This window comes from Panthera leo, chromosome B2 (assembly GCF_018350215.1).
Source record: "Panthera leo isolate Ple1 chromosome B2, P.leo_Ple1_pat1.1, whole genome shotgun sequence".
Lineage (NCBI taxonomy): Eukaryota > Metazoa > Chordata > Mammalia > Carnivora > Felidae > Panthera > Panthera leo.
Genome location: NC_056683.1, coordinates 19,509,017 through 19,532,141, shown reverse-complemented (window position 1 = coordinate 19,532,141; position 23,125 = coordinate 19,509,017).

Here is a 23,125-nt window from a genome sequence, read left to right as displayed (position 1 = left end):
TCTTTACCTTTCTTTCAAAAATGTTTTCAGTTCGAAGAATATTTTAAAATGGACAAGCGTTAACATCACAGTTTACCGTGTTATCCATGGGCGTCCTGAGGGAGTCAGTGACATTTCTCGTTCATTATCCCCTTGCCTAATAGGTGATAAAGGAATTCTAGTGATGGCGAAGTAGCTCTTTAACTGAGATTTCCTCTCTGATTATATCAATAGTGAAAGAAATCTTAATAAATCTTTATTATCGGGGCACCTGGGTGGCTCAGGCACTTAAGTGTCTGACTCTTGATTTCAGCTCAGGTCATGATCTCATGGTCTCATGGGTTTGAGCCCCACATCGGGCTCTGCGCTGACAGTGCAGAGCCTGCTTGGGATTCTCTCTGTCTCCCTCTCTCTCTGCCCCTCTTGCACTCTCTCTCAGAATAAATAAACTTAAACAATAAAATAGAGAAAATTTAAAAAAAATCATTATTATCATTATCAATATTTAGATGATGTGTATCCAGCATTGGTGACTAAGACCACTACCAGTCACCATCATTTGTGTGCTTCCCTCCTTCCTTGCATGCTGTGAGTTTCAGTCTCCTGTGCATAGATGTAAGGGTTGTAGGACAACTTCTGAGTTACAGAAAGTAGGAGGAAATGATTTTACCACTTCTAGGCCTGGCCCATAAACATCCCCAGGACTTTCCATGTGGTCTCGGTCTTTTGCTGTGACTAGGTATAAGGATATAGAAGACTTTGGGGGTACAGAAAGTGGCTACCAAAGCCAAACACAGAGGATCTCAAATCACTATCCCCAGACTTACAACATCACAGCACCAGCATTATCTAGGAGCCTATTAAACATGAAAATCCTCAGACCCCAATCCAAACCTACCGAATCAGAAACTCTGGGAGCAGATCCAACAATCCACTTTGGTGAGTCCTCCAGGTGTTACTGGTGCATTTTAATGTTGGCATATCACAGGTCTTGAAGACAGCTACTAACTGGAAGGTGCCAATGTCCCTGAATGAACGAACGGACAAGGAACCGATCCTTCCCTGCCCCAAGTGATTGGAGAATAACATGAGCAAGAGGTCATTCTCAATTATGCTAAAATGCTGCAGGTATTTGGGGGGGGTGTTACAAAGGTTACATAATATCCCCTCACTTTCACATAAAATCTGTATTCTATTAGTTTTAGCCTCTTTTGCATCCTGATGGGGTCATAAGATAATTCCTGACCAATGAGATGTGGGAAGAAGTGACATGTGGCATTCTAGGCCTGGCCCATAAACATACCTGAGATATTCTTTTTTTTTTTTAAATGTTTATTTATTTCTGAGAGAGATTGAGGGACAGAGAGTGAGCAGGGGAGGGGCAGAGAGAGCGGGAGACATACAATCCAAAGCAGGCTCCAGGCTCTGAGCCATCAGCACAGAGCCTGATGCAGGGCTCAAACCCATGAGAGATCATGACCTGAGCCAAAGTCTGACACTTAACTGACTGAGTCACAGAGGTGCCCCACTCCTGAGATCTTCCTTCTGTCTTTCTTTTCACCTTTGCTCTTTGGATGGATATATAAGACTCTGCAATCCTAGAAGATAAGTATTTTTAAAATCTACCTTTAGAAAATGAAAGAACTGATGTCCAAGTGAAGCAGGTTAGCTGAAACCACATTACTTCTTATACTAGATAAGCTAGGAACCCCACATATAGCATACAATTAATATACAGTCAGTATCCTCACTGAAGATTTACCATTGGATTTTAACTATGATACTTCATACTTTTGGTCTTTATCAATATCAGTTTTCCCTTTACATACTTACTTCATTAGATATGTAGTAGTAATAAAATCACTTATTTATAATTTCTGGTACTTCATTATTTCTAGTCCTTTGTGTCATCAATAAAAATTTACTGAACACCTGCTATTTGTTGGGCACTATCTAGAAAACAACTCTTTCCTGACCTTTAGCTATTATTTTACTATAGCTCAGTAGGCTCTGAAGAGAGCTATATCCCAGTAAAAACTTGGAAAAATATTTTACAAATGCTTATATGACTTAGAAAATAGTATGTAAAGCAGGGCGTTATAGAAAAAATCTAGAATAAGTCAACAGAACAATTTTCTCGTGAGAAGTCTGGTTCTGTCACAACCTAACTGTTGCAAACTTCAACAAGTCATTTTAGAATCTAGTTCTCAACATCTTTAAACGTAAAATCAGAAATTGTGCTAGATGAACCATAAAATCGTTTCCACCTTTAGACCTATGATTCCAATTCAAAAATTCTAAATTTAGAAGCCAGGTAGGATCTGTGAGATTGTGTTCAGTGGTTCAGTGTCTCCCCCTCTTTTTGAAAAAAAAAAGTAAAAAAGAAAAACTATTATTTCACCTTGAGATGCTGAGAATGATACAAAACGCCTCAGTCATGTCCAGAATACTAACAGTATTTGCTGATAAAAAAAAACACAAAAAACAAAAAACAAACAAACAAAAACCACCACCAACAACAAAAAACAGCAACAGTCTTTGCTGTTACAAAATGCCTTACATGGGGTTCGTAAATATTCCGATTGCTTTAAACGCGGTCATCCACTCAGGATCATTGAATGGCCTCATGATGTAAATGGTGACCATCTGGAATTATTCAGTGTGGCAACCCGTGACCAAGATCATTTAGAGTCATGATTATATTGTAAGTCACAGGTCCAAGTTGTGGCTCTCCCAACTGGGACCCATTGCCTCATCATCTATGTAAGCATATTAATATTATATACCTCACTTGTTGACTATATTGCCATATCCTTGTTGTTAAGCTCAAATGGGCAGTTATACAAAGGTTCTTCATTAACTGTAATATCTTCTTTGCATGTTTGTGCCTAAGACGTTTTCATTTTCTCTTCGGAATCTTAAATTCAGGTGAAGAAAAAAGATACCGTCTGCATTACACTTTCTGATTCAGATTAATTAGAGAGATCTGTTGGAATTGGTAACCCAAGTTACTACACTAATTTAAAACACAGTTTATTATTTTCTGAGTGTGTTGGTACTTGAAATAACTGCTAGCAAATTGTTTTCAAGTAGAGATCCTTTGGGACTACTTAAATAAATAGTTGAGACTCATTTGAAATTAGCAGCCCTCATTTGCATACAAACAAAATAATGTGTTAAAGCCTTTAAAAACTATTCAGTGGTATGAATTTAAATTCTGGGCCCTAAGGAACAGTATGTACACCTGTAATTCATGAAGCCTAGCTGTTTACCTGTAGCTCGGAGCCACAAACTCATTTCTTTAAGCAGTGAACTGGTCCAGGAAAATGTATCTTCCAGGCTTTTTAGAACCCAATGTACTTTATCTCAGTTTCTTAGTGTCTCCGTTCTCACGTTCAGACTTTTCCCCTGGTTGGCTCTCATTGTGTATAAGGTATGGGTGGAGTCTGGGGGCTTTGGCAAAAGCCATAGGATTTTCAAAACAGGAGATGCTGGCTGAAGAAGCAGACCCCTTCCCACCCACATGACCCCATCACCCCCCTCCGGTCCCACCCCCCATACTTCTGATTGACTTGGGACATTTCTGAGCCCCTGGCCTTTATCGTATCTCACAATGCAGAAGTTGAAAATTAGTTGCTGAAATTGGAATCTAATATCTAGTGAGCAGCTCCTTCATCCATTCAATTAATTCCTATTTATTGAACCTAGATTATTGCTATTAGTAGTGCGGTGCCATTTAAGGCACTTTCACTGAACTCAGGAGTGACAAGTACCGAGGCATTTTCAGTGAAGGTTTGTGCTACAGACTGCATAGAAGCAATCACGGGTTCCCATGGTAACAAATCAGGAGCTCTTAATTTGATACGGGGATTTTAAACATACCGCCCGCAGGAGGTTAGGGTGAGATCTAAGCAAAGATTTGAAAGACCTTTAAAAATTATTCAGGTAGGGGCGCCTGGGTGGCTCAGTCGGTTGGGCGTCGGACTTCGGCTCAGGTCATGATCTCCTGCTCTGTGGGTTCGAGCCCATGATCTCCTGCTCTGTGGGTTCGAGCCCCGCGTTGGGCTCTGTGCTGACAGCTCAGAGCCTGGAGCCTGCTTCAGATTCTGTGTCTCCCTCTCTCTCTGGCCCTCCCCCGTTCATGCTGTCTCTCTCTGTCTCAAAAATAAATAAACGTTAAAAAAAATTTAAAAAAAAATTATTCAGGTAAATGTAATAGTGGACAGAGGTTTTTCCATCAGATGTAAAACCGCAGAGGCAAGAGAAACGATGACTGCGAGTATTCAGTGACCTACAGCCTCTCCCATGTTTCTGCAAACCTCATCCTGTGGGGGCACCTGGGTGGCTCAGTCGGTTGAGCCTCAGACCCCAGCTCAGGACTTGATCCCAGGGCCCGGGGAACAAAACCGTTTTAGAGACTTTGTTTTAGAGACTCTGTGCTAAGTGCTGAGCATACAGCCTGTGTAAGATTCTCTCTCTCCCTCTGTCCACCCCCACACTCTCTCTCTTAAAAATAAAAAAGAAAATTCATAAAAATAAAAATCATTTAGAAGACTGCAGAAGGCTTTTTTTTAAATCTGAGTACCACTTTTTTTTTTTTAACATTTATTTATTATTGAGAGACAGAGAGACACAGAGCATGAACAGGGAAGGGGTAGAGAGAAGGGGGAGACACAGAATCCTAAGCAGGCTCCAGGCTCCGAGCTGTGTGCACAGACCCCAATGCAGGGCTCGAACGCACAAACCGCGAGATCATGACCTGAGCTGAAGTCCGATGCTCAACCGACTGAGCCACCCAGGTGCCCCTGAGTACCACTTCTTGATATAGAGTAGTGTTGCCCATCCCAATTCATTTTCATGTATGCTCCTAGAGAAATACTGTTAGCAAATGTTTAAAAAGGAGTAGTTCTGGGGTCTCTGGGTGGCTCAGGCTTTAAGCGGTCAGCTCTTGGTTCTGGCTCAGGTCATGATCTTGAGTTCATGAGTTGGAGCCCCACCTCCGGCTCTGTGCTGACAGTGCAGAGCCTGCTTGGGATTCTCTTTCTCTCTCTCTGCCCCTGCTTCACTCGTGCACGTTCTCTCTCTCTCTCTTTCTAGAAAGTAAATAAATAATCGTAAAAAAGAAAAAAAAAAAAGGAATACTTTTGAAAGAGGTAAGATTACCTCCAGGGACTTTTAGTCTCCCTGATTAAAATATTGACCAAATTAAGATTTAGAGATAACAGGAGTTCTGGTCTCAGTACATGATGTTGATGGTAGTTTATGTGCTGTTTGTTTCTTTATCCACTGATTTAGAGCCCCAGGGAGCCTCACCGTTTTCAAAAGATCCCAGGCTAATCTACAATGTTGAACTAAATCCAAATACTTTTACTAAGAATTACTCGCATGAATCACATCTCCAGTGGAAGATCTGTGACTAACCACCATGGATCTGCTATAAAGCCAAGGGAAAGAAGACATACGGTGTATGGTAAATAATGTGTCCCAAGGATTGCTTTTTCCTCACGCAAGGATACATGTTGGAAAGAAGAAACAAACAAACAACCAAAACCAAAACCAAACAAAAAAACAAAACTGAGAGTAATGAACATTACACAAAACATTACCAGCATTTTGAAGTCTCGAAGAACAAGATAAAATTTTCAACACTGTATCGGCCAGATAAAATGTCAGAATCTACTTATTTTCAATATCTAAAATAAGCCTGGAGCACATAGTGCTAAGGACAGAAAAGAGTAAGATAAAACAAGAAGAGGACAATGGGCTCCCATGGGGAGGGGCATACTAAAAGGGAGGCAGAATCTCAGTGGTGCATTGGAGGTAGCAAAGAAAGGAAAGAAATGAGACAGAGACAAACTATATTAGATGAGAACCTGAGACAATCTCCCTAAGGAAGAAAAAAGGACAAATATTGAAGTGATGAGATAAAAGCCTTCAGTTCTGCATGACACATGCTAACGTTAAGAAATGGGAAATTTAGGGGCGCCTGGGTGGCTCAGTCGGTTAAGCCTCCGACTTCAGCTCAGGTCACGATCTCGCGGTCTGTGAGTTCGAGCCCCGCGTTGGGCTCTGTGCTGACAGCATAGAGCCCGGAGCCTGCTTCCAATTCTGTGTCTCCCTCTCTCTCTGCCCCTCCTCTGTTCATGCTCTGTCTCTCTCTGTCTCAAAAATAAATAAAACCTTAAAAAAAATTAAAAAAAAAAGAAATGGGAAATTTAAAAGATCAGCAGAGCTAGAAATAGTAACTGACTGGAAGAAAGATTCATGACGTTTGTTTACATACATGTGGTGGATATTGCGTCTGGCCAACGTTGAATTTTAAAGATTAAAGAGCAAATCCTAAAGTCTCTAAGGTAGGTCAAAACAAACCAAAACAAAACTAAGGAGAAAACTTGTGTCAATTGCAAAGCAACAATTGGAATTAGAATTCTTTTGCACAGGCCTAAGTACTAAAAAATAATAAAGACTTATTTCCAAATTTTGAGAAAAAGAGACAATGTTCCAACAATTTTAAGTTCAAAAATGATTTCTTGCATGTCTTAAAATGTCATAAAGAAATACTTCAACAACAGGAAGATAGAAAATATGCCACCACACATATCATTTTGAAAATAAAAATATAACCTGAACGTGGATATCAGCTACTCAAGAGAGAAATACAATTAAGATTCTCAGAAATTCTAGGCCTTCTTTAAAAAAAATAACTTTCTATTATTTATTTTGAGAGAGAGAGAGAGAGAGAGCATGAGACGGTGAAGGGCAGATGAGAGAGAGAGGGAGACACAGAATTCCAAGTAGGCTCCAGGCTCCCAGCTGTCAGCACAGAGCCAGGCAGGGGGCTCGAACTAATGAGCCTGGAGATCATTACCTGAGCCAAAGTCGGAGGCTCAAGGGAATGAGCCACCCAGGTTCCCTTAGGACTTCTTCTTAAAGGACAATTGGAAAGCACTAATATAATTAAAATTTAACTCTGATAATTGGAAAAAGGAAGTGACCAAAATAAACCTCAAGGAGAAAACACAAAATATTAATTAAATAGGTTATTCACAGCAATTTCATTTTCTGTTAACAAACATAAGATAGAGGAAAGGATGAGATTTAAGTATAGTATACTAAATTTAATTTCTTTGATAACATTAAGGGAAAATCACAAATTTAAGCGGTATAAAGCAAATATTAGAAAAAATAAGACATGGGGCGCCTGGGTGGCGCAGTCGGTTAAGCCTCCGACTTCAGCCAGGTCACGATCTCGCGGTCCGTGAGTTCGAGCCCCGCGTCGGGCTCTGGGCTGATGGCTCGGAGCCTGGAGCCTGTTTCCGATTCTGTGTCTCCCTCTCTCTCTGCCCCTCCCCCGTTCATGCTCTGTCTCTCTCTGTCCCAAAAATAAATAAAAAACATTGAAAAAAAAAAAAAAAAAAAAAAGAAAAAATAAGACATTATAGGAGACTGTCACATATCTACTTGAGTCTTAAAGAAATCAAGTAAATCATAAAGTAATAAGAAAGTATTTTGAATACCATATGGATGTATATATATTTATACATGTGTATATCTAAATCTATTGTCTATCTATCTATCTTCTATCTACATCTCCTATCTTGTTTAGTAATTCATACAATTTCCTACACTAGGCAATAAAGTTAATAGTTGTCAAATAAACAAATAAATACATAAGTACATAAATAAATAAAAAAATTTTATCTAATAAAAATACTTGGTTTTCAAGACGACAATATACTAAGGGAGAAATAAAATCTGTACAAATTCTGAAAAAAGAAAATTTATGAGTGACAATGTCTCAGTATTATAATCACTATTTGTAAATAAGAAATATTAAAATACTATTTATGAAATCCAATGAGATAAGACCAAAGCTACCTTTAGAGCAACATTTGGTGCCTTGATTTTTTTTCCTTTTCTTCTTTTAGTTAAATTCAAGTTAGTTAACACACAGTGTAGTCTTGGCTTCAGAAGTAGAACCCAGGGATTCTTCTCTTAACATATGATACCCAGTGCTCATCCCGAAAAGTGCCCTCCTCAATGCCCATCACCCACTTAACCCATCCGCCCACCCAATGTGACAAGAATGTTACAAAAAGAATCACAAAACCAGCTAAAAGCTGAGGACAATAACATCTATAAAAAATACTAACTGATAAAATGGAAAACACAGATCAGTAGAGCTAAAATATGTAAGAGAAAACACTTTGAAATGGGTTGTAAAATGGACTCTTTCAAAAACGCAATTAAAAAGAAGGCATAGACAAGTTCAAAACGAGGACCAGAAACGTTGGTTTACGTGTCTTTTGTTTTCATAGGGATGCGTGTTTCTGTCAGGGTGCAACTGTACACGGTCTCTCTGAGTCAGAGGGTGTGCATATGAACTAAAACAGGCAAACTGATCTGTAACGACAGAAGTCAAGATATTGATCATCTAAGGAGAGGAGGGGGAGATTGGGGAGTACTGGGAGAGGAGGGAGCCTGGAAGATACTGCTGGTATTCTGTTCTGTGACTTCGTGGCAGCGTCAGACCCAAGTTTGATTCTGAGAGTTCAGTGAGCTGTGCAGTTAGGATTTGTGCGTCTTGGGGCGCCGGGGTGGCTCAGTCGGTTAAGCGTCAGACCAGCTCAGGTCATGATCTCATGGTCTGTGAGTTCAAGACCCGCGTCGGGCTCTAGGCTGGTGGCTCAGACCCCGGAGCCTGTTTCAGATTCTGTGTCTCCCTCTCTCCCTGCCCCTCCCCCGTTCATGCTCTGTCTCTGCCTCAAAAATAAATAAAAAACGTTTAAAAAAAATTAAAAAAATAAAAAAAAGATTTGTGCGTCTGTTTATATGTACGTTATACTTTAATTTGAAATTATTTTAAAAAGAAGAAAAAGTATAATATACCAGACACAGAGTATAGAACAATTTCTAGAGAATAGAATGTTCGTTATTATGTTGGTACGTTTGAAATCCCAGTAGAACAGATGCTTAGGAAATTATGACCATAAAATTGATGCTAATAGTTGGATATTTAATGAATTAAAAACTGAGTCAATAAAACATCACAAATGATCACATCTATAATCTCTTCAGAATAATAAACTATATTAGTCTAGAGAATTATAAAAAAAAATAATGCCACCTAACTTAAAATGCAGTTACCTAATCCTGACACATATTGAAAAAAAAAAGTCCATGTTCAAGAATGATTACAGAGGTAAACATCATAACAAAATATTACCAAATCATTTGTACAGTATTCAGAAAGCATACTCAACCAAGCACTAATGACAAGGAGGTATAGAATTTTTATTCAGTATCATTTCAATGTAAAGGCAAAACAATGGTATTTTCATACGTATAATTAGAAAATTTACCACCCACAGAAGTCTAAGGATTTGTCATATATTCACAAGAAGAAAAATAATTCAGGCAAAAATAAGAAGATAGAAAGTGCAATGCTGACTAGTAATTTATAAATTTAAAAAATTATCTAAATGGTGGTGTTATTTAAAAAAAATAGGGATTTTTTAAAACAAAAAACAACAACGTTAAAGGCACAAAACAAAATTTAAAAGGAAATCAAAAGAAGCTGTTGAAATGTTCATCAAAAGCCATCCAGGATCTTTGAGTGTCACCTTACATGGTAAAACAAACTTAGCAGATGCAATTAAGTTAATGATCTTGAGGGGTACCTGGGTGGCTCAGTCAGTTAAATGTCTCAGGCCCTGATCTCTCAGTTCACGAGTTCAAGCCCCACGTCAGGCTCTGCACTGGCAGTGCGGAGCCTGCTTGGGATTCTCTCTCTCTCCCTGATCCTCCCCCACTTGTTCTCTTTCTGTCTCTCTCTCTCTCTCTCTCTCTCTCTCAAAATAAATAAATAAACAATAATAGTAAGTTAATGATCTTAAGGTGGAAGAATATCCTAGATTAAGCAGGTGAACCCCTAATGCCATCAGAGATGTAAGGGGGATTTCACAGGACAGGAGGAGGAGAAAATGTGGCCACAGAGGTAGGGGTTGGTGTGATGGGGCTACAAGCCAAAGAGTGCTCCCAGCCACCAGGAGCCACAAGGACTTTATTTTATCCTAGAACCTCTGAAGGGAGTGTGACGTGACCAACATTTTGATATTAACCCAGTGATACTGATTTTGGACATCTGGCCTCCAGAAGTACAAAGAACTAAATTCTTGTGTTAAGCCATCAAGTGTGTAGTCATTTGGTACAATGGCCACAGGGGAACAATGCAGAGACCAATAAAAATCTTTTTCTTTCCTCATAAAATGAAAAAGGCAGCCCCAAATATAATACAGGAATTACCACGAATCCAACAACAGAGCCTCGAAAATACATACAGTAAAAAGTAACAAAAGAGGAGAAAATCGGAAAGGCATACTTAAGATGAGAAATTTTAGTATATCTCTTTCAGAAAATTAAATAAAATTCAATGAGTAATGAATTCAGTCCCCATGATGAAAAAGCCTGTGATAATGGATCTATGTGGTTTCACATCCAGAGGAGGGAAAAACAAAACAAAAACAAAGCAAAAAAACCAAACACACACACACACACACACACACACACACACTGCTCATTGTTTTCAGCCACACATGGAGTCATTTACCAAAAAGTGTCATGTAACTGGCCACAAAAGAAGTCTCAATCAATTTACATTTTGTAGATCACATTTCTGGTCACAACCCAGTTCAATCAGAAACCAACTTTAAAAAGGTAGTTGAACTATAAAGTTCTATTTGAAAACTAGAGAACACCATTCTAAATGATTTATACAATTAAGAATAAAACATGCCAAAATTATAAAATCTTCACGATTGAGTGACCACAAAACCAATGTTATTCCAAATACGGAAAACAAGTAAAAAAGTATTTATATGGGAATTTGTGTCCTCAGTGCATTTAATTAAAAGAAAAGACTTAAAATTATTACGCTAGCATCTCTGTCAAGGAATTATAAACACATAATTTAAAAAATTAATTCAAATAAGTTGGATGTAATATTAAAGTAAAACAATAATTAAATAGGGAATAGAAAATGTATATTGAAACAGAAGCACCTTTTTAAATATGTTTGAACTCCTATGTGGACCCTGAGAAACTTAACAGAAGACCATGGGGGAGGGGAAGGAAAAAAAATGGTTAGAGAGGGAGGGAACCAAAACATAAGAGACTCTTAAATACTGAGAACAAACTGAGGGTTTATGGGGGGTGGGAGGGAGGGGTGGGTGGGTGATGGGTGTTGAGGAGGGCACCTGTTGGGATGAGCATTGAATGTTGTATGGAAACCAATTTGACAATAAATTTCATTAAAAAAAAAAAGAAACAGAGGCACCTTGGTGGCTCAATCAGTTGAGTGTCTGACTCTTGAATTCGTTTCAGATCATGATCTCACAGTTCATGAGGTGGAGCCCCTTGTCAGGCTCCCACTGACAGCATGAAGCCTGCTTGGGATTCTCTTTCTCCTTCTCTCTCTGCCCTGCTCCTCCCCTGTTCTCTCTCACTCTCAAAGTAAATGAAATAAACATTAAAACCATTAAAACAAAACAAAACAAAAAACCCCTTACCCATAAACCTCTAAAAGTGATCAGGTGCTTTTTCAGGAGAATTTTGCAAAATCTTCAAGATCTAAGCAATCCTTAATACAGACTATTTGAGGATGCAGACAAAAAAAAAAAAAAAAAAGAATCTACATGCCTCATTCATTGAGATCAGTGGAATTTCTAGAGGTGATTTCAAATCATAAAACGTGACCTAATAGAAATGATACAAGGAAAGCTAAAATACTTCAACTTGCAACCACAGTAAAGGTTAAAAAGGTAGCAAACCAGCGATAATAGTTGCAATAGATGTATAAAATAAATAACCTAACATGCAATACTTAGAAAACAGTAAGATGAGAGACCTTTCATAATTGGAATAACATTTATTTACTAAAGACCAATAGGTATCATTGTACTTAAGAACAGAATTGGAGAAATATCTATGTCAAAGGTAAGCACAACATGAATCCTTCCTGTCATGTATCATTCTACTGAAAATGCAGCTGGTGAAACCAAAGAAGGAAAATAGAAATAAAAGTATAATGATTGGAAAGGAAAATGAAGAATTATTATTCTTTCACAGGTTATTTCTATATAAATAATTTTTAAAAAATCAATGATAAATATAGAATCGATACGAGTTTCTCGCCATTGCTAGATATAAGATCAACCTCCAAAAATCAGTAGCATTAAGAAAATGTAACAAATGGAAGGGTTTTTATTATCCACGGGTTTTCGGATGCTCATGGACTAGGCCAAACAGTGCCAACATAGACATTTCCTGATTATTTTTGTTCCTTTTTGGAATTTGGAAAAGGGTAAAAAGATCACCCTTCAAGAACACAACTGGGTCGCCTGGGTGGATCAGTTGTTTAAGCTTCCAACTTCGGCTCAGGTCATGATCTCCCAGTCTGTGAGTTCAAGTCCGGCATTGGGCTCTGTGCCTACAGCTCAGAGCCTGGAGCCTGCTTCGGATTCTGCGTCTCCCTCTCTCTCTGCCCCACCACCCTTGCACTCTGTGTCTATCTCAAAAAATGATAAACATTAAAACAATTTTTTAAAAATTCTACTTCACTCTTAAGAATTATTTGTGTGGGGCGCCTGGGTGGCTCAGTCAGTTGAGTGTCTGACTTTGTCTCAGGTCATGATCTCACGGTCTGTGAGTTCGAGCCCCACGTTGAGCTCTGTGCTGACAGCTCAGAGCCTGGAGCCTGCTTCGGATTCTGCATCTCCCTGTCTCTCTGCCCCTAACCAACTCGCATTCTGTCTCTGTCTCTCTCAAAAATAAATAAAAACATTTAAAAAATTAAAAAAAAAGAATTATTTGTGAGAAGAGAACAATAAGTACCAGTTAAATTTCATTGCCTATTTCCTTCCTTTCTAGAACTCAATAATTGTAACTCTAATGTTCATTTCACACAGCTGGAGAAAAGTTTACATTGTGGTCAGCTGAATACCACGACTGCCTTCAGAGCAGTAAATACCAGTTCATTTTTAGATGCTTCTTTGATCTATTTTAGAGGCTGAACTAATGACTCATGCATATCTGGCCTTTCTTCTTTCGCAATGGTCCTTCAAATATTTCTGATTTTCTGTGATTAAATCATCAAAGACTATTGTTTGCAGTATTTTAAAGTGCAGGAATACCAACTCATGGAAAATCAAGTGTATTTAATGTGGTGTGCTCTTAAGATGCCCTGGTAATGACTTTCAAAGATACTTCCTGACGTATAACTTTGTTATCAGTAAACAATGACTAAACGGTGAAAATACAGAGATGATTGTAGGCTGTCCAAAAATGCAGGCTTCATTCTACAATTACCGTGTGCTCTTTCCATGGTCATATTCATTTTTAAGACAAAATTTAAGATTGGTTTTAGCAGCTTTCACTTACAAGTACACAGTCTTTATAATGTCTTTGCAACTAGCTCAAGTTTTAAAATACAAGTTGTATGCACGATAGGCAAAATCTCTAAATGAAGCTTACTAACACATCATTTGTAGTTTTTAACATTATGATTATAAACTCTTCTACCAACATCATTAAATAATAAAACTAGTGTTGTTGTTGTCATTGTTGTTAGTAGTTCTATCAGAAAAGCACATAGGGACGCCTGGGTGGTGCAGTCGGTTAAGCATCTGACTCTGGATTACAGCTCAGGTCATGATCTCACAGTTCATGGGTTCAAGCCCTGCACTGGGCTCTGTGCTGATGGTATGGAGCCTGCTTGGGATTCTGTCTCTCCTTCTCTCCCGCGTGTGCTAGCACTCTCTCTCTCACTCAAAATAAGTAAGTAAACTTAAAACAAAAAAATCATATACGTGCTCCTGGGTGGCTCAGTTAGGTTAGCATCCAACTTCGGCTTAGGTCATGATCTCACGGTTCACGAGTTTGAGCCCCACATGGGGCTCTGTGCTGACAGCCCAGAGCCTGGAGCCTGCTCTGGATTCTGTGTCTCCCTCTCTTTCTGCCCCTCCCCTGTTCACACTCTGTCTCTCTCTCTCTCTCAAAAACAAATAAACATTTTTTTAAAAAGGCATATAAAGGAAGGGCAAGAACATTGTCTCCTTGTCACTTGCTGTGACTTACCCCACACTCAATCCCCTAGCCGTTTGGGTCCAACTTGTCTCTATAAAATCCTAGGACCCTAAGATAAATCACTGATTTTAATGACTACTGATTATAAGTTTAATCTCTCTTTCTATTTCTGTATAGATGATAGAAACATAGATAAGTAGAAAGATGATCAATAGATGGATAGATGATAGAGATATATTTCACAGTGTTTTGAAAAATCCTGTTGATTATACTATATTCTGTACTTTAATACACACACACACACATTTTCTTATCTATTACTTTTGGGTTTGCTTCTTCACTGTATTCTATTTTTAGAAGTATGTCACAGGTTCAGGGGAAAGAGGGATTTATGGGGGAGAAAGGATTATACAAAGAAATGGATACCAGGGGGTGGGAATCGTGCTGTCCTCCTTAGAGTCTGTCCACCCAAATGTTTGAAATAAGCAGTGAAATACTTGTCTCCATTTGAAAACCTGGTTGTCTAAGTATTAATCAGCAAACAAGTTCATTACCCATTCAAATCGAGAAAGGATGTTCTATGGGCACATGCATTTGTTTCTACAGAATGAATTGGTAAGTCAAATATCAGTGAGTGAGAATGTATAATCCAATTACATAGAAAAAAAGCCTAAATCATTGAGCAAAAAATCTAACATACTATAGTTCATGTAAATGTCTGCTCACAAATGCATGTAGTTAGTATATGTACTTTAGGTATTTAGACCCAAAAAAGTTTGACAGTACTTTCTTTGTAAGTAAATGACTGATATAGAAATATATTTCTAAATATAAATTATAATAGAATCTTTATTCTTTAGTGTTGTTTTTAGGTTTTTAAATACTTTTTCTGAACAACTGTCTCAGAGTGTACCAAAATATTTTAGGCTGCATCCTGAACAGAATTTTTTTTTCAACTTAGGACACAAATGATTTAATGTTATCTATAGCCTCCTTTTTTAAAAATTTATTTTTTGAAATATAATTGACATATAACATTGTGTAAGTTTAAGGTGTACAATGTGTTGATTTGATACACTTATATATTGTGATATGATTGCCAACATAGAGTTAGCTAACACCTCTGTCTTGGCACATAATTATCATTTCTTTTTTATAGTGGGAATAAATAATATCTAGTTTCTTAGCAACTTAGCAAGTTTATAATACAGTAGTGTTGTCTAGAATCACTCTGCTGTGCATTAGATCTCCAGGAATTGTTTCTCTACTGGTTGCAAGTTTGTATGCTTAAAAAATATCTCTCCAATCCTCCTCCCCACCTGCCCCAGAATCCACCATTCTACTCTCTGTTTTTACAAGTTAGGCTTTTGTAGGTTCCACATACAAGTGATGTCATAGAGTATTTGTCTTTCTCTCTTTGACTGATCTCACTAAGCATGATGTCCTCAAGGTCAATCCATGTTGTCAAAAATGGCAGAATTTCCTTCATTCTAATGGCTGAACAATATTCCATTGTATATCGATACCACATCTTCTTTATCCATTCATCTGCCCATGGACACCTAGGTCATTTCCATATCTATTGCTATTGTAAACAATGCTGCAATAAACATGGGTGTGACGATATTTCTTCCATATTCTGTTCTCATTTTCTTTAGGTATATACCCCGCACTGGAACTGCTGGGTAACAATCCTTAAGGATAGTCTTCTTTAATTTGTATTCTTTGATGCACATTTCTTGATACAAATAAAGGTATATAATCCCAAAAGTATTATGTTTGTACTTGTTCTAAACTTTGTTTGTCTATACTATCTTAGGATATTTCAAAATGGCACATACATATGAATGAGTCACTCACCGTTATCAAATGTGTATAAGTGAAATCTATATACAATAAAATATTCCAGACTAATGAATGACTACTAGCTACAATAATACATTGGGCTTTTTGTTCCATGTGTATTTTTTCAACCACTTTCTTGATAGCAAGGACCCTTTCTCCTTTGATAGTATCTTTGAAACTATTCAGTGAAAGTAGTCATATAGTCTGACTGGTGAGAATTGGTCCATAAGGCTAAAATAATACTTAGTTTTTAAAGAAATAACCAAAAATAAAAACAAATATTTTTCAACATTAAGAATAACCATAGTTTGATTATTTTCAAAGAAATTCAAATGCAAAATAGATTAATAAATATAGTTAGGCTTTATCTTAAAGAGGAGACATAAACTTTTTAATAAAAAATACTCAAAGTCTCAAACCTGCTTAGAATGCATCTTTCAAAATCATCCTTTAACCTCACCTCAGAATCAGACATCTTTTGGAATTGTTACTGGCTCTATCATTTCAAGTCAAATAAGTTTCCACCTTCTCTGTAAGAGTTAACATATTTAACAAGTTTGGCTCTGAGACCTAAGGAAAGAGGTGATGCCAGAAGACTTTCTAGAGTTTTCAGTATATCAATGGGCTGTTCTTTTGACCCTTTCCCTTCTCATGCTACATTCCTAACTGGCTTAGAAAGAAGGAAAACAAACAAACAAACAAACACACAGGGTGTCTGCATGGGTTGAAGAAAGGAGAGGAGTATTAGAGTATTAATCTCTGTATTCAGCATCACCATTTTACAAACTAACATTCCTCTCCAGTCCTAGATGATATCTCAAACGTTTTGCTGTCCATTTAAAAAAAAATACACTTGTTTTTGTTCTGACAATAAATGAAATACTTGATTGTTGAATACATTTTTCAAACAGAGAAACATTATCCCAAATTCTACCTTCAGTGAAAACTACTCTGTTTTGTTATATAGATATAATAAAGAGTCTTTATTATTTTCTCCCTGACATTATTTATACTTTCCCTGGTAAAGGTGCCATTATTTTCTTTGGAGAAATTAACCCAATAGATGGGTGTGCTGGTTTTCCGATCCACTTGTCAACATAAGGTTATTTTATATATCAAAATATTTCAAAAATTATTTATTATTGCTTTTATTTACATTTCTGTATTTGCTGGTGAGGATAAACATATCCTCATGTGTGTATTTCCTTTTGTGGCAATTCAGTTCATGTAATTTGACCAATTTACTGTTTGATATAAGAGATTAAAATTAATTTATTAACACTGTTTAAAAATATTAATCTTCATCCTGTGTTTTTTTTTTATTTTAACACAGACTGATAGTTTTTAAATAGTCAAAGCTGTTGCTTTCTACTCAATGGTGTCTTATTCTTCGAGTATTTTGAACTTCCTACATACTTTCTTTTTTATTAGTTATTTTTAAATTTTTTTGTTCTTTAATATTGATTTTTTTGGTTTTTTGTATGAATTTGTGTTTTTGAATAAACTTTTCACATTTTCTAAAAAGTGATCCATATTTTCTACAAAAAATTGAAACAATGTATAAAATATAAGACAACATAAATGTTCACCGCAGCACAAATTACACCACCAAGAAAAATGCAATATTAAGATTGTATGAACATCATTACGTAAACATCGCAGATGGAAGTTTTGATGGATTCATAGATAGATAGATGGATGATATAAAGATGTATTAGCTTTATAGGAATGGGATTAGGGAATGGTTTATCTTTTTCCATCCCTTTACCTTTAATGTCTATCTTTAAATTTAGAGTGCATCTTCTATAGAGAGTATATGATGAAGTTTTATTTTCATCTTTTCTTAATAATCTGTGCCTTCTAATAGAAGTGTTAAAATCTTTAATTTTTTAAAGTGTATTTATTTAGTTTGAGAGAGAGTGGGAAAGTGAGCAGGAAAGAGACAGAGAGAGGGAGAGAGGAAGAACCCCAAGCAGCCTTCTCACCATCAGCAGGGAGCCCCACGTGGGACTAGAACTCAGGAACCATGAGATCATGACCTGAGATGAAACCAAGAGTCGGGCACTTAACTGACTGAGTCACCCAGACGCCCCAGAAATATTAAAATCTTTAAATGTTTGTTAAGGTCTTTAAAGATTTCTTTCTTGTTCATCTGGCCTGTTTTATTATTAGAAGTAAGCTTTTAATCAGATTGCTATTTCCTTGTAGGCAATTTATTCTCTTTTATTTGTTGATTTCAATATTTGGCGTTTGTCTTTTAACAATTTTACTCAATGTGTCTTTGGTGTTTATTTTGCACTTTCATTGTCTAGCATCCTGCACCTTCAAATTTCAGGTATTTTCTACTATTCTTTCTTCAAATATTTGTTTGCTCCATTCATTCTCTTTTCTCCTGGATTTTCCATTACACATTTGACTATCTGATATTATCTAATAAGTCCCCGAGTTGGTGTCCTTTTTTTTTTCTTCTTATATTTGTTCCACTGTTTTTCACTCTGGATAATTTTTACCTTGCTATCTATAAGTTCACTTACTCTTTCTGTGTCATATTTATTTAGCTAAGTTAATCCAGTAAAACTTTATTTAAAACAATTACTTTTGTTACTACTAGAATTTCCATCTGGTTATGTATCATTATCCCTATTTTTCTACTTAGACTTCTCATATCACTACCAAGATTTTCACGCATTGAAAACATGCCCTATTTCACCTCATTAAGGATAGTGTATAATAGCTGCTCTTAAATTTTTGTTGCAACATCTAGTTTATCTTGGGTTGGACTTGATTGATTTTCTTATCTCTTTAGAATGTGCTCTATTTTCTTAGTTCTTCACATGTTGGGTAATTTTGGATTCTATCATAGACATCATTAATTGTCAAAAGGATACCAGATTCTGTTATTTTTCTATGATAATTATTTTTCTGTGATAAGTATTTTTAGCAAGTACTTTTTTGTTTTGTTGTTTTTTGTCTTATTTTGTTTTTGTTTTTTGTTTCTGTTTGCTTTTTTAGCAAGTAGTTTTTATATCTGAGATTGAACAACTTTAGGGATTTTTTTCCTCTGACTCTTTCCCTTTCAGGATTGCCCACCCTCTTCAGCACACATGATTTGTTGGTTTCTCTTCTTGTTCAGCAGACAGGAAATCTAAGTATTTCCGTGTTTGCTCTTGCCTCTACTGTGTGTTCTGTGGACCGCAGTTAGCCTCAAGGTGAAATTGCGGACAGAAAAACTAAATTTCTCATCAGCCCCACCTCCAAGAAATTTCTACTCCACCAAAACCTGCCCACTTAGGTTAAATATTCAGGGTAGCAACATTCACAACAGCAATATTTATCACCGCTTAGTTTTGTTTTTTTTTTTTTTTTTTGGTTTTGTTTTGTTTTGTTTTTTCTTTGTTTGAGCTGCTGTGATTCTACTCCATGCATGTACAGTTTAGATACAAATCAGTGATGTGAGTAATACAGACTTTGGAGATTCTGGCTCCAACTCCTTCCTTTCTGGGATTTTCCCTACTCTCTTCGGTGTTCACAGTGTCCAGGTTTTGTTTTTCTGGCTCCTTGGCCACAAAGTTTTTGAGATTTCCCATGTGCATTACCTGCTGCTTGCTCAAAGGACTAATCGTAGCTCCTCAAAGATGGTAGTTATTGGTACAGCTCGTTGACTTTCTCCTCCTAGTAAGCATGGATTTTCTGACAGAATATATCTGCTCTGTTCACTGTTTAGCATCTGTAGGGAGCTCTTTTTGTCCTGGTTTTATAGTTAACTATCTGCAAGGTGGTTTATCTAGTTGGGTCTAGGTCCAGCCTACCTAGATGTGAAAAAATTCCAGTGGATTTGAATAGAATATGATTTTTTTATGCTATTTGTTCAATAATTTCCTTCTCCAATTTTTCTTTCTCTGTTTCTAGACTTAGTAATAAAACTGACCATTCCTGCTGAGTTTTTCTATGGTTCATCTTTTGTCTCAGGATGTCTTTATCAGTTTTTGCAATGTATTCTGGGGATTTTCTCAATTTTATTTTGAAATCTTTAATTTAGTTTTTTATTTTGATCCTTATTATTTTTAAATTCTTGTTCTTCTACTTTTTCTTTTTTCATATATCCTGTTTTTATTTATGAGTGAAATGTCTTCTTGACTCTCCTTGGTCAAACTAATTAGTGTATATAAAACTTTATTTTTCTAAATTATCTGGTTTAATTTTTGGTTAGATTGTCTATTTATTTTGGTCATTCTCTTTCTGCTACAGGACATCTTCTTTGATTTTCCACTCATGTTTTAAATTGAGGCAGTAAAAGAGCTGATTGTGATCTTTGTAAACACGGGAAACATTTGACCAGTGGTTGGCTTTTAGCTTTTATTTAGTGAACAGATGGGGAACCAGTGATAAATATGTCTACCACCCACACTAACTGTTACAATCCCCTTTGGTTTGTTAACTTGAGAGAAGAGTCTTCTAATTTTTTTTTCCTTTGTAGAGAGTAAATTTTAATCTTCTTGTATTCTGTACATGGTAGTTGAGTGGGTGAGGGTTGTTGTAGGATATAGATAGTTTTGCTTAGACAAACTTTTTAATTATCTTATTTCCATCTTTATTTCTCATGCATTTTCATTTGCTCTTTCTGTTGATTTCAAGACTGGAGCTTCCCAAGATTCTTTTCATGTGTTCTCATCTTTTGGTGAGCCATGTTGTGGCTTCTTATATATCATGCATACCTGTATTCATCTTCTAGAAGTTCGTTGCAATTTCTCTTATATTCACAATCACCATCTTTATTTTTATTAAATTTTCTATTTATACATTTTTATTCCTTCACCTATTATTTTCAAAACTTTTTCTTTCTTTCTTCCTCCTCTCTCTTTCCTCATTTTCTTTCTTTCTTTCTTTGTTTCTTTCTCTTTCTTTCCTTCTTTCTTTCTTTCTTTCCCCTTCTTAACTTTCTTTTCTTTCCTTCCTTCCTTCTTCCTTCCTTCCTTCCTTCCTTCCTTCTTTCCTTCCTTCCTTCCTTCCTTCCTTCCTTCCTTTTCTTCCTTCCTTTTCTTCCTTCCTTTTCTTTCTTTCTTTCTTCTTTCTTTCTTTCTTTCTTTCTTTCTTTCTTTCTTTCTTTCTTTCTTTCTTTTGCTACTTTCCCCTTCTTAACTTTCTTTTGTTTCCTTCCTTTTCTTTCTTCTTTCTCTTTCTTTCTTTCTTTCTTTCTTTCTTTTTTTTCTTTCCTTTCTTTTGTTCTTTCCCCTTCTTAACTTTTTCTTTCCTTCCTTCCTTTTCTTTCTTTCATCCATTCTTTCTTTCCCCTTCTTAACTTTCTTTTGTTTCCTTCCTTCCTTCTCTTTCTTTCTTTCCTTCTTTCTTTCTTTCTTTTTTTCCTCCTTCCATCATCTCTTCCCTACTTCCTTCCTTTCCTTATTTGTGATAGCAAGAGGAGGCAAATATCATTCTCAATTGACCATTCTGGACTTTACAATTGTTGAATGTTGAGGAATAAATTCATTTCCTGAGTGTTTTCTTCTTTCTATAAACTGATGATATAATTTCAGTTAAATAAAATAATTTTTATTAAAAAGTTTTAAAACGTGTTCTAACAAAAAACCTTATATGGTCATTTTAACAAATAGTTTTCAAATTTTAATAGTATTTATTATATTTACTCATAAAAGTAGTTTATGATTATTGGAAATACCAAAAATTAACAATGACAGTGTAATCACTTAAAATCTTTTTTTCTAAAGTTTATTTATTCTTTACATTTTTTTTAATGTTTATTTATTTTTGAGGCAGAGAGAGACAGAGCATGAGCAGGGAAGGGGCAGAGAGAGAGGGAGACACAGAATGTGAAGCAGGCTCCAAGCTTTTAGCTGTCAGCACAGAGCCCGACGCAGGGCTCGAACTCGTGAACCGTGAGATCATGACCTGAGCCTAAGTCGGACGCTTAACCGACTGAGCCACCCAGGCCCCCCTAAAGTTTATTTATTCATTTTGAGAAAGAGAGAGAGTGCACACGTAAGGGATGGTCAGAAAGAGGGAAAGAGAGAATCCCAAACAGACTCTGCACTGTCCGCGCACAGCCCATCGCAGGCCTGGATCTCAGGAACCTTGAGATTGTGACCTGACCCCATATCCAGAGTTAGATACTTACCCAACTGTGCAACCCAGGCTCCCATAATCATTCAAAATCTTATCTTTCAAAGACTGATAGTGTGCTCATAAGTGAAATGGTATCACAGTAACATATGTGGTATTGGAGCATTAGCATAGAAATATATACACATGACTTTCCAAAACTAATCAATACACAATATTGCATTACAGGGAAAGAAGAGTATCTAATATGATGAGTTTATTTACAGATTTAGCAGAATAAAAATGATTGCCCTGCAAAGAAGTATATCAGAGAGCCCAATGAGAGAGAGAGAGAGAGAGAGAGAGAGAGAAAATGTACGCAGGAATTTGTGGGACACTTTCTTTAAAAGTTATTTCTCTGGAGTGTGTTTCCTCATTCTTTTTCCTCTCTAAGAAATATCTTTATTTATGAGTCCATAATATGAACATATTTGAAAATAGATCAAACTAAAGCCTTTAAGAAAATTTGAGAAAGTTGTTAGCGTTCTTCTCTTATAAAGGAGAATTTTGAAAGTATACACAGACAAAACTTGGATTTATAAGTTATTACAGATACCTATAATTTTTGCTTAAGGAAAATCTTTAATCACAGATCTTTCATCACAGTGCATGTGTAAACAACTGGCAAAGTAACAAAAAGTACTTGGTCTCAATTTTGTTAAGTTCATGATATTATTAATCTTGGTGTTGTTACTAGAATAGGATAATGCCCAAAATTACCACTCTTTTGAAAGCAGACACTATATTGCTATTTTAATAAAAATTGCTGAGGTCGGAGCTGGGTCTAAAGCTAGAAGTTACAACTCCAAAGGATCATATGAGGTGTAATTTAAACACTCATTTCTTGGGGCTCCTGGGTGGCTCAGTCAGTTAAGTGTCCAAGTTCAGCTCAGGTCATGATCTCACCATTATGGGTTTGAGCCCCACATCAGGCTCTGTGCTGACAGCTCATAGTCTGGAGCCTCCTTCAGATTCTGGGTCTCCCTCTCTCTCTGACCTTCCCCTGTTGATTCTCTGTCTCTTTCTCTCTCAAAAATAAATAAAAATTTAAAAAATTCATTTCTACCTTGCTAGTTAATTTTTTGTATGTATATACTTAATT